General features: G+C 37.9%; 1 protein-coding gene across 4 annotated transcripts in view; it reads right to left on the reverse strand.

Annotated features, from left to right (window-relative positions):
* Positions 1–5,425, reverse strand: part of Scn7a (sodium voltage-gated channel alpha subunit 7) — an 82,956-nt gene extending 77,531 nt beyond the window's left edge. For 2 of the 4 annotated variants that reach the window (XM_076928845.1, XM_076928844.1), the window contains exon 1: positions 5,120–5,424. The gene's annotated coding sequence lies outside the window, so the exon portion shown is untranslated. Of the gene's footprint in view, positions 1–5,119 lie in introns of all 4 variants that reach the window. The other 2 variants (XM_076928846.1, XM_034496144.2) reach the window with 2 other exon arrangements.
* Between the last annotated feature and the right edge of the window lie 5,614 nt (positions 5,426–11,039).

Here is an 11,039-nt window from a genome sequence, read left to right on the forward strand (position 1 = left end):
ATAAGCTCAAAATGAACTGGAAGCTTCCTGCCTGCTAAGTAGATTTCATATTTGTAAAAGATACTATACAGAGAGCTGGGAGAGATAAGTCATGAGGTATATCTCCCAGTGGTATACATTGAACCCTATTATGTTGACCTGACAGGCAAGATCTGCCTACTGGTGTAGCAGTGGGGACTGTTACTGAATAACCATACTTTTATGACTAGATTGGAGGTTTGTTTCACAGGAGGGAATACATACCCAATACTAGAAATGCCCATGGCTACTGGGGAAATCATATACCCCCAGAGGACACTTTCTACTATGATTTTGCTAAATCAATGTGAATTAAAACTATCTTCAAAATGTTTTTTGTTACTATAGATAGGTGATACTCTCATCCTTGATTTTAAAAAAAGTGGCTTGCTTTTTAGTTAAATAGCAATGAAGAATAGCTGCTCAAGGTGCAAAGAATAAGTAAATAAATAATGACTCTCTATATCAGTGGTTCTCAACCTTCCTAATGCTCTGACCCTTTCATAGAGTTCTTTATACTGTAGTGATTCCAACCATAAAATTATTTTTCTTTTGTCTTTATAACTGTAATTTTGTTACTGTTATGAAACATTATGCAAATATTTTTGAAGATAGACATTTGCAAAGGAGTTGCGACACATAGGTTGAGAACACTGTTCTTTGGCCATGCCACCACAAATACACTCTGTGCCACTTGAGAATTATTAACAGAAAGGTTATTGAAATCATGAACTCAGGAGATGTGATTTTCTGCACTAGGATTCACAGGACAAGAGCAGTCAACTTTCAGTCATGGCTGTTCCATCCATTGGATGAAGACCTCTTCTCAACCTCAAAGGGTCCATCATCACTGTTGGGATGTGAGATCTTTCTTAGCTGATATACAGAAGAGGTGAAGATACAGCTGAGATACAGAAGAGGACCAAGACAGTGAAAATGAGATGTTTTCTATAAATTAATTCCATGTAAAGAAAAATATCGTTGAAACTGGGTAACTATAGGGTAGTAATAGATGCTAGGAAAGTAGAACTCTTCTTTGTCTCACCCAGTGGTAAGTTCTATTAGTGAGTCCACCATACTCCAGTGGATTGCCTTACATGCCTTATAGACAGAGCCTTGGTTAGATTTTGTGAGTTGCAACATAAGATAAAAACCAAAAGTAAATGAAGCAAAATGCCATGACAATGGGAAGGAGACTTGCACCAAGGAGGAAGAAATGACAGGGAAAGAAGAGGAATAAGAGAGTGTAAAGGGAGGGGAGTATTTCTGGAATGCATTATATACTTTTTTTTTGAAATTGTCAAAGACTAATCTTTATATTTTTAAACGTTAAATATGAATTTGAATAGCTGCAAGGACACACAAGACATCCAGTCTGTGGAATGTGGGTTTCAACACAGTGAACTTTTATAACTAGTCAGACAGTGTAATTAGGGGAGAACTCCAGGCACAAGAATGAAAGCTGTTCATGTGACCAATGTCCATTTGAGCAGTTCTATGCCAATTCCATGGCTCCCTAGGAAGGTCTCCTACTGGGATTGTGAAAACTACCATGCTGTGCTTGTCTGCTCTACCAAACAAGCATCCTGGGAGGAAGCCAAAAGCTTTCAAAATTAAATATTCTTACAAGTCTAGTCTGTAAAACCCTTGACCAGAAACAGCTGGCCAGAGGCCATTTAAGATGTCAAAGGAGAGGAATGCATTCTTGTCTCTGTTCAAGAAATAAAAAGGGATCCAGTAATGAATGTAGCTTGTACAGTCCCCAGCAACCCTAAGACCCTTTGGACAATGGTATTAGATGCCAACTGATCTATGAAATGTTTTTCTTAAATCCAGATTGGGACATTTCCTGGAGTCCCAAAGACCTCTTGGGACTTCCTGTTTACTTCTCTTCATAACCCAGAGTCTGCCTGACATTTTAGGATCCCAATGTTCTCGCAAACCGTTAATCTAGGATTTCAAATGTGAAAAACAAAACACAATAGCTGTCCACCAATTTCAAATTGGAGAGCAATAACAGAGAAACGTTGAAAATAACTGAACTGAATGACAATGAATTAGTATTTAATCTCACTTTGCACTGGACAAAACTATGACCAACTTAGGGCTATATGGTCCAGGGAAGATAAAATCTATGGACCAAAGCCAAAGTGACAACTTATAATTTTTGATTCAGGCAATGAGGACTCTTTAAACTTGAAGCTTCACACTGTGTTTAAAATACAAAGGATAGAATATTCTGCTGGACACGGTTTATTCATTCAAGTACTATGCTCCCCAAAGAATCAGCATCTAGTGTTGTTGTAAATATTCTAATTACAGACATTTTGAATTTGAATTTTTATAAGCAGGACAAGTTCAGCTCTTTTTTCAATCAAGATCTTTGATACCTACCCAATGAAGTTGATACCTGACTCTGCTATGGAGCTATCACCAGTTATTCTTCGCTATCATCAGTAGAATGAGGTGAGTCAAAACAGCTGTACCAACAACAGGGATACCTGATTGTTTGGTATAGGAGGACAGAGTACAACAAAATAGACCCTGGTTTAGGAGGAAAGAAGCAGTAGCCACATAAATATATGAAAATCAGAATCTTAACTGGGTCACGGCATATCTATAACAACCTTCGTATGAATGCATTCTCTTCAAAGTCAAAGGCTACATCTTTCAGTGTTTGGGATGTGAGACTTTACTTTAATGATATTATATCTATCACCATGGAGATACCGAAGAGAGGAAGACTAAGGTAAGGGAAATAATAACTGTTTGCAAGTTAATCTCATGGGAGGAAGGATAGCATCTTTGTTAACAGTCAGTGGAGGCAGGTAGGAGTTGTAGATAGTCTCAGACTGATCAGCATTGATATTGACTTGTGAAAATAAAATATCAGACTCCCAGAAATGTAACAATAATTAGAGCTATAGAGACCATGTATTTATGAGAAAACAATGAGGTGGGGGGGAAAAAGGGTAATGAGATGAAAATGAGGTAAGCAAAGGGGGTAAAAATGTTGTAATTACATTGTAATTTCAAAAATTAAATATATATTGAAAAGAATATCTCTTGTGAACTAATAATTCTACCATAAGCTTTGAAGACAAGGTTTAAATAGTGGTTAGAGAGTTGCGTGTAAATCTCCAGGTCCTGCTCTGACATGCTGAGTTTATTTCAGTGAGGTTTAGATTTGGAAGTATTAGCATAATCCTTATCCAAGGAAAGGCTCTGTCAAGGTATTGGCTCTACATTTCTAATCTGATGAGACATGCATGCTTCATCTCAGTTAGGCAAATTTAATCATAGTACATATCAGTTACCTTGGCCATTTATTTACTCCATGAGAAACAAGAAACAGGATGTCCAGTTTCCAAATGTTTGGTTCTTACTCCACTCCTCCAGGTGAGAGTGATAAGCATCTGGAGTGGGCATGTCCCCAACGTGTCATCCAAGGCTAGACAACCCCTCTACCATAGCCTCATGACCAATTTCAGTTAATTCTATTATTTAAAAAATATCCACAATTAAAGAGGAGCTTAACATATCCTATGCTGAACTGTAAGACTGAATGGATTTCTGCAACCAAAAGTTTTAAATGCCTAAACTTGACTGCATCTATAGTAATAACTATATAAAATAAATTCCAAACACTCTACTTACTATGGTTAATATTTTTAACTCAGAAAGTAAGGCCATACATCAAAAGCAAAATTTGAAATTGAAAAGAGAAAAAGGGTAAGTCATATTTACAGAAGATCCAAGGGTATTACACTATGAGTGGCATACCTTTTGGAAGGATGAAGTCTTACAGGTTACAATATTTTTTTCAAGCATGACTTTTCTTTACTCTCATAACTCTAGAACAATTTGTCTAAAGACCCGTTGTTCCCATGTGGATGCTACACTTCAAATGGGAGCTACACTGATGAAGTAGAGAAAAACTAATCATTACACAAATGATTGCTTTTATGAAATAATTCACATTGTTTCTTTTAGTCTTAGCAGGAATTGGTTATATATCATTCTTAAAAATCAGGGGAACAAATTATTATGACATTAAATATTAATAATTCATAATGTTATACCAAAGGCAAACAAAGTTTTATAACTCTAACTTCTCCAAATTATATGACTGGGTTCAGGTTCAATTATTAGATAGCCCAATAACTCATCAAATTATAACTTTAGAGTGTGAAAGTAGGAGTGTAACCGTGAAGTAAGTGAAAGAAGCTCACAGAAGAGGAAGGGGGCTTTTATTCCTCAGAAGTCTTGTCTGTACCACTTATAAAAGTAGCAGCTGATAATAGCACCTAAAGGCTAGTCATGGCAGACAAGGTGCCAGAATTCTGAACATTGTACAGCAGGTCCCTTCTACTGTGCTTTACATTCTCTCCAAATGCCCACCAAAATACTTCCACCCTTTTACTTCAGATTTTCCTGACCAAAATCCACATGGCACATTGAACAAGTCCATCAGCTGAGATGTCTGCACAAATCCAGCATCAGTACTGGTCTGATAACTGTTTAACTGTTGAATGTAACATAACCAGAATAACATCATCAATTCTAAAAGGAAGCAGACATCTAGAAAGAATATGCTTGAGAGAAAACACAATACAGCAAATAAAACATAAACCATGCTGGAACAAATAACGTCAAACTCCAAGCTGTTCAAAATAAACACACCATTTCCAATAGCACTCTTCGTCTGCTTGAATACTGAGATTGCCACATCAAAAGTTCCACTATTGAATGCACAAAATTACCCAAAATGAAGTCTGAATTTCATAATAGTACAGTCCAACTCACATAACCTTCTGCTTCATCTATTCTGGCCATCACTTCCTACAGAGTTCTAGAAATTTTATAATAACAGATCATCTCTTGGTTTCTGCTTACCTGGGTGGGTGATATAACTGACCACATAGGCAAAGCAAACACCCACCTTGAAACAGTTCAGGTCTAGATATTACTGTTCTTTTTTAGTCCTCAAACATTTCCCAAAAATTTAGGGGTGGGGCGGGTGGAGGGGGACAGAAAAGCAGGCCACAGCCATGAGCTATCCCCATCCTGGGACTGTTACTGAAAAAAAAAATGCACCTACCTGCTGTCAAATAATAGTCTTCACTAAAACTCCAGCAGGAACCCCAGAAGCAAGGCTCATGAGAGCCCTTTGCTCTCCTGGGCTTGTCTTTCTTCTCGGGCTCTCTGCTTAGGAGGTTGCTGCACTGTGCTTGCTGTCCACTGCTGATGTCCGCTAGACACTCAGCCACCTGGCTGGCTCCACAGTCACAGACCCAGAGACCACCTAGAGAAAGATGCCCAGAAAGCCTTGTAGCCGTGTTTTGTTTCCTTTGCCTTCCTGCCTCCCTTCTCTTGGCCACTCCCCCACCCTCATCTCCAGGCCAGTCTGTGACTCTAGAAGCTAAGATAAGCGTGGGCGGCTGATATTGACAGAGACCCAGCTGCAGAGGCAATAACAGCTTTAGCAGTGGCTTTGCAACCTCCTGCTGCCTGGGAAGGAGCCAGTCACTCAAGGGGCATTAGGACTTTGTGATGAGAGAGGGAGAGAGCTGGGCAGAGGCATGAAGGGTCCAAAACCTGGGAGAAAAGCGAAAGCAGGATGCAGCTAAATTGTGTTTGTATGCCACTGAGTGCGTAGAAAAAGCAGAGGGAAATGTATTAAGAGGAGGATGGCAAACGCAGGGTCCTGACATGCAGAAGGCTTCCCCTGCACTAGTCTGACTGCCTAGTAGAATACATGGGGCTAAATGTCAACCTGGACTGTCAACCTTCAGGATGGGAAACTGGTCATTGCAGTGGATGGTGTTCTGTGCAGATGTGCAACTGCTTTAGGAAATACTTTATGGGAAGCCTAAATCTACTGCATATTTGTCTTCTACTCTGGCTACTGGGATATGAGTGAGACACAGAGGAGACTTTTATTGCTCTTTTCAGAAATTTTCTCACATTCTACATCTAAAGTATTTTCTAAGAGATGTAGGGAAGATGTACTAGATATTTCCCCCTCCTCCTCCTCCTCCTCCTCCTCCTCCTCCTCCTCCTCCTCCTCCTCCTCCTCCTCCTCCTCCTCCTCCTCCTCCTCCTCGTCGTCGTCGTCGTCGTCGTCGTCTTCTTCTTCTTCTTCTTCTTCTTCTTCTTCTTCTTCTTCTTCTTCTTCTTCTTCTTCTTTTTTCTGAGATGGAGCAGAGAAAGGTTTTGAAACAACATAGACCATTCATTGTATAATCCTACTTTGTCCAGATTTTATTAAAAATCTGATTTGTTAAAATTAGCATATGTCCATGAATAAATTTTTTTACAGAATTTAACCTAGTACTATTGTCATACCTAAAAATAAAAGTAACAATTTTGCAATGCCAAACATCCACTCAATTTTTTTCTCAAAGATTGTACATGGATTTCCAGCTTTTCTCACCCAAGTTTTGTAGTATTATTAAAAATACATTTCCTAGGGTGGAAAGCTTTCTCTTGGGGCAATCTGCCATGCTTACCAATACAATCTTGTGTATGTTTTAGTATATTTAAACATAAAATAAACTCAACAGACAATTTTGGAAAACATTCTTAAAGGTAGGCAAATGTCATATGGAAAATTTCTATAGGTGTTTGTGTGTGTGTGCATGTGTGTGTGTTTAAAAGTGGTTTAAATAGAGTTATCCTAGAATGGGGGGATACTGCCTTTCCCAGGCTTTCATGATGCACAGGGCCAGCTATGGGTTACCAATTTTTAAGTTGTCCACCATGTCTCACAGACACCATTTCCAACGTTATACACCACTGCTATTCCTCTTGGATGCTCTTAAGAAATTGATCATAGATCCTGTTCCTGAAGACCCCATATATTTGAGTCATAAGATGGGGAAATAAATCTAGCATTGACCTGGAAGCTTTATCCCTACTGGTTAGCTTTCAACGTGCTATTGGGGCCTATGTAAAACCTCCAGGCCTGACAAGATATACCCACTATTGCATTGTACTACACATGTTGTTAGACTATCCAACCACTTACTGACTGAACTGAAAGCCCACTCCACAAGACAGAACTTAAATCTCACATTGTTATCTGGGTCCCAAAGTAGTACCCAGCTAGATCACAGACGCTAAGAAAGAACTTTATGCTTCATTAAGCTGAATGAACAAAGTAATAAACTGTACTCTAAAATCTTATCATTTTAAATTTAAATTAGTGCATTTTACAACCCTCTTCAAAGAAGTTTCTATATTCATTAAATGGATTTATGCAGCGACTAACAATTGGCCAACCCACAGAGGATATAGAATGCTTAGTTCTAAAAGGAGTATCACACCCTCTCACTACCACCTATCCTACCAAAGCACAGGACACATTATGGAAAAAGTGAAAGAAATACAAGATCCAAAAATACAGGACATCTACAGTGAAACAGTATTTACAAAGACATGAATGGATATGGCACACATAAATGTTCAGTACTATTGCTGAATGCACATGACTGGTTTAAGAGCAAGGAACAAAACCCAGGAACAGCTCGGGGCAGAGCTCAAATATCCTATCTCTATCTGAGCAGCCATTGGTGACTGTTAGAAATTTGGGTATACAAAATTCAGAGGGAAAATAGTTGGAGGGGGGAAGCTTAGACATTGGAAGGGGGGGCAATAAGCTGTGGGCTTGGCCAAATTAAAATTTGTATGACATTCTTTAGCAATACCCACCTGATATCTCAAACATTTAATAAGTTATTTGAAGGGATCATGGAATTTGCTGAAATATTCTTACAATTATGTTCTAAGGAGTAAATTAAAACCATCTCTGCTTTTGTCAACAGAAAGATTTGTGGAAGGTGGACCCTGCTCTACACATCTTGTTTTGGACTTTGTCTAGTCTGGTTCATGATATGATATGATATGATAGACCATCTTACTGTATTTTCTAAGCTGTTTTGTCTTTTGCACATATTCAAATTACAGATGCTCTGGACATATTATTCTGCCTCATCAAGTAAAACATACTATTTTAACTAGCCCCCTGACCTGGGAGCACTATTTTTCTTATACCATTTGTAAACAGGGGATGTTTATTCTAATACCAACAGATCAGTACCACAAATGCAGGTGGATCTGGACTTTGTTTTTATCTTTATAACCATCCCAGAATTTGCATAGCCTTGAATAAATATAAACACAGTAAAATATCAAACAATTCTACCAAATACAAGTACATTCTTTTTTGAAACTACACCTTGGGCTTCACCTATCTTCTGTTAAGTTCATCTTAACATATATATGTACATTGTGAATATATACAAATTATGATTATGCATACACATATACATATAAACCAGAGACGATGAATTTGAGAGAGAGTATCTGGGAGGTGCATAGAAAGGGTTGGAGGGGAAAAAAGGAGAATATGATGTAATTATGTTTAATTTAAAAATACATCTAACATAATTTATTTTGTGGTTGGTAGTATCTTCTCCATCCAAATTCTTGCCACCACTTTTAACAACCTTTACATCCATGTGCAGAAGAGACTCAAGAGAGGAATTATAAGGTTTGTCCCTAATAGAGGATTCTCTTCCCCATATCACATTAGAGAGTCTCAAAATCGTTCTTTTGCTGCTGCCCTTGGTTTCTTCTCAGAGTTTGAAGACACCATGCATTTTGCACAATGAACTTGGAGGATTTGAGTGGGATCTCACTTGAAAGCTTTCTTTTCTTCCTAAAGACCAGTTTTTATATTTATTAGAAGATCCTATGAAATCTACCAGAGAAAGGAAATAACTAATATTCCTGCCCAGTTGTGGTGCATGCTTAAGTGTGCAATGGAGCACCCATGTCTGGATTTGAAGCAACAGCTGTCTAATTGAATTTAAGTCCCTTTCAGTAGGAAAGAAACCATATCTGGTAATGGAAACCTGGTCAGCTACTCAGGGCTAGTGAGGTCATGGAAGGTAAAAAAAGAACTTGTTCTACACTTTACTAAACCAGCATAATCTCTAACTGTACTCTAAAAATTTATCCTTATACCCACAGAGAAAAATGTCTTTTAATCCCCATCGAAGGAGCTTCTCTTTGGAGCAGACAGAAACTATTACAGAAATCCAAAACTCATTAAAATGAAGACAACAGCAGATTGTGGGTTTTCAATCCCCAATGGATGCAGTTACAGTGGAACTCTTGGACCCAAAGTTCAGTGATTATCATAGAAGGAGTTAGGAGAGACTTGCAATAGCGAGAGGACCAGAAGGTCTCCTATGAGGACAAATACCCTAGAACCAACAAAGAAGCTAAATTTATCATAACTCTACAATATGGATGCTTAAACAAATCCTGAACAATGGCAACTTCAATAGACATTCTATTTTGGAGGAGAAAATCTTACTGGGGCCCAACCCTTTGACAAAGAATTGTCCACAGCTATGACCTTCTGAAAGCAGGAAAGTAGTCTTCGCCAGGAGTGATCCTCCTAATTAACTGTCCAATATGAAGTAGTCAGCCCTGTATGCAATCATGTGCACACTAGTAAGAATACAGGGGTTTTAGCAGGTTGTATATGTGTATGTATTTGCCAGGAGCCCCCTGGTTTGGATCGAGTTGAAAGGAGACACAGAGTGGGATTCTGGTGGAGCTTTAAGACTGATGGTCTCTGGATGTTCAAGCTCTCTAACTAGACTGAATGTTGATGGTAACTTCTAAAGAGTCCTAAAAACTTTCTTATTCATTCTGAGGGTTAAAAGTCACTGGTTTAGGGGATTAACACCTGTAGTCTAACAGCAGGGGGTGGGGGATAAAGTAATGCAGCCTTTGTTCTGTCTCCACAGGAATTGCATGGCTCTAACATTCAGTTTGCTAGTTCAAATCACAGGAAGAAAAAGGGACATGTTGAAAAAATGATTTTTAACTCCTATTTCTAAGTTGTAAAATGTTTCCTATGAAAGCACTCTAAGAAAAACTGGGAAAGAGGAATTGACCATGGTGATGCTAAGTGGAACAAAAGAAATTCGCACTTCTCTCTCTGTCCTCAGCACTTATCGATCTTTCAGAATACATGATCACTTGGTAAAAAATTCATCACAAGTTCACACATAAATTCAAATCATAAACTGAGTAAAAAGTAAAAGTTGAGTGAATGTTTACATGCATATCCATTAGGAGTAATTATCTGGGTAAAGAGTCATCACCTGTCACAGTTCCACAAATTCATGGAGAGTTAAAAACCATAACTAAGTTATTATTGAAGTTTTATTATAAATAAAGCAATCTATAAGAAATACTTGACAGAGATACAAAAAATAGGACAGGTCTATAAAGTTGATAGGAATGTAAGTTCATGCAGTAAAGGAAATATTATTACATATATCAAAATTACTTAGAACATGTTTTTAAAATTCTCCTCATACACACAATAACATCAGTGAGGTGATGGATATATTAATTAGTTTGACTATTTTCACAATGCATTCAGATGTCAAAACACAACAGTGTAGCTCACAAACATACCCAATTGTTTATTTTGTCAATTAACAATACAAGAAAGAAGCTGTTTCTTCAACATGAATTTGTAGGGTGGATGCCCTGACTAGTCAGCATCCTTTCTTTATCTTTGCTGAGGGATGATAAGGAATACATATGGCTTTTGGACTGTTGTCAAAACTAGGACAATAGCTTTTAAGGATGAATAAATTATAAATCATATTGTAGAAGCATGTCTTCCTGGGGGTTGGCATTTTGTATATCCTTTTACTTTGGAATGTGGGAGGTTGAACCCACGTTGTCTCTCATGCTATGCCAAGCACCATAACACTGAGCTACATTGCCTACCCCAGAATTGGTAATTCTTCTAAATTCACATGGATTTTTTTTTTTTTTTTTGCAAATGCTAACTGATTCTTCAGGTGTAGTTTAAAATATCACTAGAAAAATCTTCAATAGCTAAAGTCTTACACACAAAGACAGTGTTGCTTTCTTATCATGCTTTGTATATACATAGAATTCTATAAACAACACTACTTATAAAC

This window comes from Arvicanthis niloticus, chromosome 2 (genome assembly GCF_011762505.2).
Source record: "Arvicanthis niloticus isolate mArvNil1 chromosome 2, mArvNil1.pat.X, whole genome shotgun sequence".
In the NCBI taxonomy this organism is placed as follows: domain Eukaryota; kingdom Metazoa; phylum Chordata; class Mammalia; order Rodentia; family Muridae; genus Arvicanthis; species Arvicanthis niloticus.